Consider the following 6,000-nt stretch of genomic DNA (forward strand, 5'->3'; position numbering starts at 1 on the left):
CCGACCCGTGAATTTCAGAAAAATGAAAAAAATACCCGACTAAATCAAGCCGGGTCATCGGGACAACGGGACGGGTCAGTCAGGTTGGATATTTTTGAACACCCCTAGTTGTAGTATAGGTTGAGTTAAGCATGCAAAATAAATCCACTACATGCCAAGTAAGGTTGTAACACCCTAGAAATTCATTTCCTTTAAAATACATGTTTTACCCTTTTTAAAATACGAGGTAGGAAATTCTAAGGCATTACCGATGTCTTGATAATAACTAAGGCATTTATCAAAGACAAGCAACGAAAGACTTTCCTTAAAACCATTCAAAACAAGTCAACTTAAAAGTCAAAACTAAACATAAGTAAAGTCAAACCAAAGTCAAACGGAATCAACCTACAACTTGGAACCATTCTAGGCCCTTCTTAAAACCGAACAAATACTTAAAAACCTTTGTCTTAGTCTCACAAGCATAATATAATATAATAATTAAAGCAATCAACCACATCATAATCTTATGGAAACTAGGCATGATTTGCTCTTCAATCATGCCCATCATGAATATGCTTCATTACTTGAAAAGTTCCTTTCTACTTGTCCCCACTACTCGCCATTAAAAATGGGTCGTTGTAGGGCCAAGATAAAGCCAAGGCCAACAAAACACACAAACACACAATCAGCAATGTTGAGTACATAAGCGTAAATAAAACACACTATAATGCTTTCACCCTATCATCACACAACTTACCTTGTTGCACCTGTTTACAAGCATACAACTTTCAACACGACCCTCAATAAATAACTCATTTATTTATTTAGCTTGATTACGCATCAAAAGGGTTTCCCCCTAACCTGCCCCAATAAAGGGGTACTAACACGGGAGCTAACCGTGCTAGTATAAAAGAACCACTTGTTACGTAAGTGGCGGAATTCCTGCGCATAATAATAGAAAGGAATATACAGCGTCCTGTACTCCCAATAGAAGTTATGGTTAAATATAAAATCCCATAACTCCCCCATGTGTTCACTCAAGGTATATACGTTCCAAGAGTTTTGGTGCGTAATTTCTTTCACTTTACTTTATTTACATATTAATAGACTTGGTAATGATTCTCAAACCAAAACACAATCAATCATTATAATTATTCCAAATAGTTCAACATACCAAATTAATTCTTGAATATTTAGTGACCACATAATATTTAATGTTGAACCCTTTTTAATCTAGCTCGGTGTCAAAGACACCTTAAACGCATAATGCGCCAAAGTTCCTATCCATCAGTGTTAGAAACACCTTAACTGCACTAAGGCACCAAAATATACTTTAATCCTCGTGTACATAGACACTTAAATAGCTCTTTTCTCATGCTTATAGCATCAATAAAAATTATATGAACCATAATAAAATTCATTTTCAATATTCCAAACCAAATCAAACATTTAGTTTAATTAAACATGCTCATTATCATGCCAATAATAAAAGTGTGGTTCATATACAACATGCCAAATTAACTATTTCCAATCACCAATCCAATAAATAATTTATTTCAACCAATCATGCTTCACAAATAATCCAAAACCATTCTCATTTCAATTCAACCATTCCAACCAATTCCTAGCATGACACTAACTTGGAATCACTTAAATAAATCCTAGCGTGTTTCTACACGCTTAATAAATTTCCAAGTACGTGTACGTAGCTCAAATAAGCTCTTAAAATAGCCGAGTACACTACAACAATTCCCAAACCAAGTCTCCTACATAAAGGGACAATAATACTATGTTAATTACTCATGTATACACAATTTCAAAAACCCTTAATTAAACTCCTCTTTAATGGGCAATTACACCCTTTTCATAAAACATTAAAAATAATATTTTAGGCAAAATTCTAGCATTTTTTATTAATTAAAAACCCTTCAAAACTTCATCAAAATATCACTTTTATGCTTAATTAATCCATAGAATCACTAGATATAGAAAAACCCCAAATCAATTTATGTAAGAACCCTAAAAATCACAACTTTATCAAATTAAAAACCTTAAATCATAATTTATATAATCTGAAAATTAACACCAAGTATAAAAATCTGAAATTATACTCTTGACTACTAAAACATGATTTTTGATACTATAAAAACATGTTTAATCAATTGAAAACTAAAATAACCATTAATTATATATATGTATATACTAGTGAAATAAAGAAGAAGAAAAGGGGAGGGAGAGGACCGTATATGGAGGTGGTTGGCTAGGCAGCGACTACTGGCCAGCGGCGGGAGGTGGTTCCGGTGGGGGCAGCAAGGCAGTAGCAAAGCCCAATAGCAACAATAAAAGCAACGTGAGGTGGGAGGAAAAAAGAAAGGAAAAAGAAAGAAGAGAAAAAATAAAATAAAACTTACCCCATTGATTCTTGTGTGGCAAATTTTTGGGATTAATAGAGTATTTATAGTGTATAGTAGGTTAGGGTAGGTTTGAACTTTGTAGACACCTAAAAATGTCTCCCCAAAACCAAACCCGATGATGAATAACCTTTCACCGCCATTATTGGTCGGGTTGAGTATTTAATTTTTGGAGTGCTTAAATCCATATTTCCATTTCATAAACCAATCCATATTTCTATTATTATTTATTGATTACCATATTGCATGTTTAAAGGGAATATGTAATTGAAAATCACGACTAATAAGATAATTTGGACAATCGGTTTAGGTTCCTTTTTAATCTTGTTATTTATTCAAGTGATCACAAATATTTTAGAATTATATGTTGCATTAATATTCAACCAATTTAGCTTAATAATAGTTTGGAGCAAATTGAATATTTTGTTAGTATGCCTTTGAGATCACACGAATGCTTTTCACTATAAGAATCGAGTAGAGGCCAATACGGGCGAATGTGACTCCATGACTCACTTCGTACCATCATCCCCGATCCTCCTTTCGTGGTTCCGAACCATATGGAGTTAGTAATCTCATGGATTATGAATGGGGTGTAACCTTCACGGGTCAATCGTTGTTGCCTATCGTTGTCCCTTTATCGTGGTTGCCTTTTATGATCCGTGAACGGTTTACAAGTTCCTTAAAAACTTGTTGGCGGCTCCCTACTTTCCTTGTCCCTAACCGTGTCCCTAATCGTATGTCAATTCCCACTTCTTATGAGTGTCAAGCATATTAACACATTGCTTTAACGTAGGCGCACTTCGAACGACGCCTACAGACTTCATAAAAATAATAGATTTAAATGATGAAATAGTTGGCCCAAATGTTAAAATAGGATGATTGGGTTCATAATGAAGATCGGATACATTCGGATTGAATAATTATTGACTTAAAAATTAAATCTTGTATTATTTAAATACCATAATGAAAATAATTTGACCCAAAAAAAACATAATTTTACAATTAATTAAATAAATAATTATTAAGTATTTTAAAAATACGGGGTATTACAAAGGTATAGTAAAAATAAATACTCACCAAACACAATATTCAAACACCGTTGTGGTATATTGTTCTTCTTTGCAAACAACTTTTCCTCATCAAGAACTTCGGATTCAGGTTCAACATTACCAAAATAATTAAAAAAAAATTGTAAAAATTACTAAACATTACACAAAAAAAAAAAAAAAAAAAAAAAAAAAAAACGTACCCCCTTTGTTCTTCCGTGGAATCTGGTGGTTCGTTGTGGTGCACTGTTTAAAGATAATGAAAGATTAGAGGAGGAAAGAGAGACTGAAAAAGAATGAAGGAGGCTGAAAAATAATGAAGGATGAGAAGACGTGAGAAGAGAGGAAAGAGAGAAAGGGTGATGAGAAAGAGGGGGTGGCGATTAAAAGGGTTGTAGACTTTAGGTTTTTTTTATACGCTGGACAATTGGTGCTTGTGCTTTGAAATTGGGCCTAACTTATAACTAATTCACCCTATACATAAATGTCTAACCTATTTCGATTTGGTGTTTGGTTTTTGGTTTTGAGAAACCCAAAACCGAAATGTCAAAATTTTTAATCCAATCCGCATCGAACTAAAAAAAAAAAATTGAACCGAATATGCATATTACTTTCACCCCTACCCGCCCCATCGGAACCCACCCCCTCCATTTCCTGCAGCCCTAAACCGCTGCACCATCGCCAAACAGTAGCCTCATTCTCCAAAACTTGGCCATGAATTTGGCCATTGGTGGTTGTTTTTTTTGGAGAAGGGGCTTACGTTTGGCAGTTATTGGGGAAGTTTAGGGTTGTAGGAAAGGGAGAAGTGGGGTTTTGGTTGGGGCAAGGTTAGGTCGGGGGAGGGGAAGTGCCGACAGAGGGCAGGGGATGGCGGTCGCGCTGGTTTGGGGAGGAGAATAACGATGGTGGGGCTGGGGAGGTTTAGGGTAGTTTTAGGATTTTTAAATTTTTTTTTCTGTTCTTAAACCAATAACATGGAGACGCTATAGACCCCACCTAACGGATTTTTGGACGAAATTCGTTAAGTAGTGGTAAAATCCAATTTTCTAAATTTTTTGCGGTGTTAAAATAATTTATCTTTTTTTGTATTAAAAATCATTATTTCCTTTATTATATTGTCTTTTCTAAACTTTAAGATTTAATAATATTTATTATTATGTTTCCTAAATTATTTATCCAGGTCGATTAATGAATTGTCAATAGGGTTAAATTTCTTTATATTTGTCTAGGTCTTCAAAATGCTACGATTTTTTTTTTTTTTTTTTTTTTTTTTTTTGGTTTTTTCTAAGCTATGCCCCAAGGTTATTGAGTTTCTAATAAGGTGTGCCCATGCTTTTTTAAAATTACAAGATATACCCTCCAACTTAAGGTGTTTATTCAACCGTACCCTATAACGTTAATCCAATGTTAGTAGTTGTGTTAACGGTTCATTACCACACTTTGGAGAGAAATTTAATGCCCAGATTGGGTTAGAGTTATATAAGTTGGTTAACATTTAACATTTTTTTCCAAATTTCTCATCTGCTTTTCCTTCTTTCTTCTAAAAGCAACCATTGATATGTCAAGCTCTCGGTGTATTTCTTATTCTTTTTTCTCATCCGCTTCTTATTAATTCCTATTTATTTACAATTCTAACGTCAAGTTTACGTCAGAGTGTACGGTTGATTAAACAACTTAAGTTGGAGGGCACAACTTGTAATTTTGAAAAAGCGTGGGCACACCTTAGAAACTCAACAACATTGAGGACATAGCTTAGAAAAACCCCTTTTTTTAAAAAAAAAAAAAGTAATTTTTAAAATAGTAAAATAAAATAAAGGATGAGTGTTTTGGGTAGTTTATACTTTAGACACCAACTTCTCACTCCTCTCACCCCTCTTTACTTATATTACCATTGTACTCCCTCCGTCCCATAATAGTTGACACAATTTTCATTTTTGTCGGTCCCACAATATTTGACACGTTACTAAAAATAGATGAGAGCACTAATAAAAATTATCTTCTGACAGGCTATAGTCGTATCACCTAATCAAAAGTAATTCCTAAAACCACTAACTAATAATAGATAGGGAAGTAGGGTCGAATCCACAGGGAAACAAGTCTTTTTATTCCTAATTAACTAATATAATCTAGATTATGAAGTAACCAAAATATTATAATCAAAAGGAACTAAACTACGAAGATTAAGAATAAGGAGAAAACAATGAATTAAAAGGCATAGGGCATAGGTTCACCAATAAATAATATTCCAGGGTAAAACATAATAATCAATTATCAATGCATAAATTAATCAGATTATAAAGGGCTTTCGCTACGTATTACAATCACACAATTAATTTACCAGTATTAAATCTCATCTCTCGAATCTCGACTTAACCATTTATAATAAATTAACCTGCCTATTGAAACTAAACCTAAACATCAATTCTCATCTTTCGAATCTCGAATCAATATTGTCAAACTCATGCATAAAAGATCTGCGCAAATCTAGTCACAGAGCATTAAATCAATCAATAGGAAATTAATCTAGCATTGACAATTAACAACAATAAATTACCCCTTCATAT

Source organism: Chenopodium album, chromosome 8, assembly GCF_948465745.1.
Source record: "Chenopodium album chromosome 8, dcCheAlbu1.1, whole genome shotgun sequence".
Lineage (NCBI taxonomy): Eukaryota > Viridiplantae > Streptophyta > Magnoliopsida > Caryophyllales > Amaranthaceae > Chenopodium > Chenopodium album.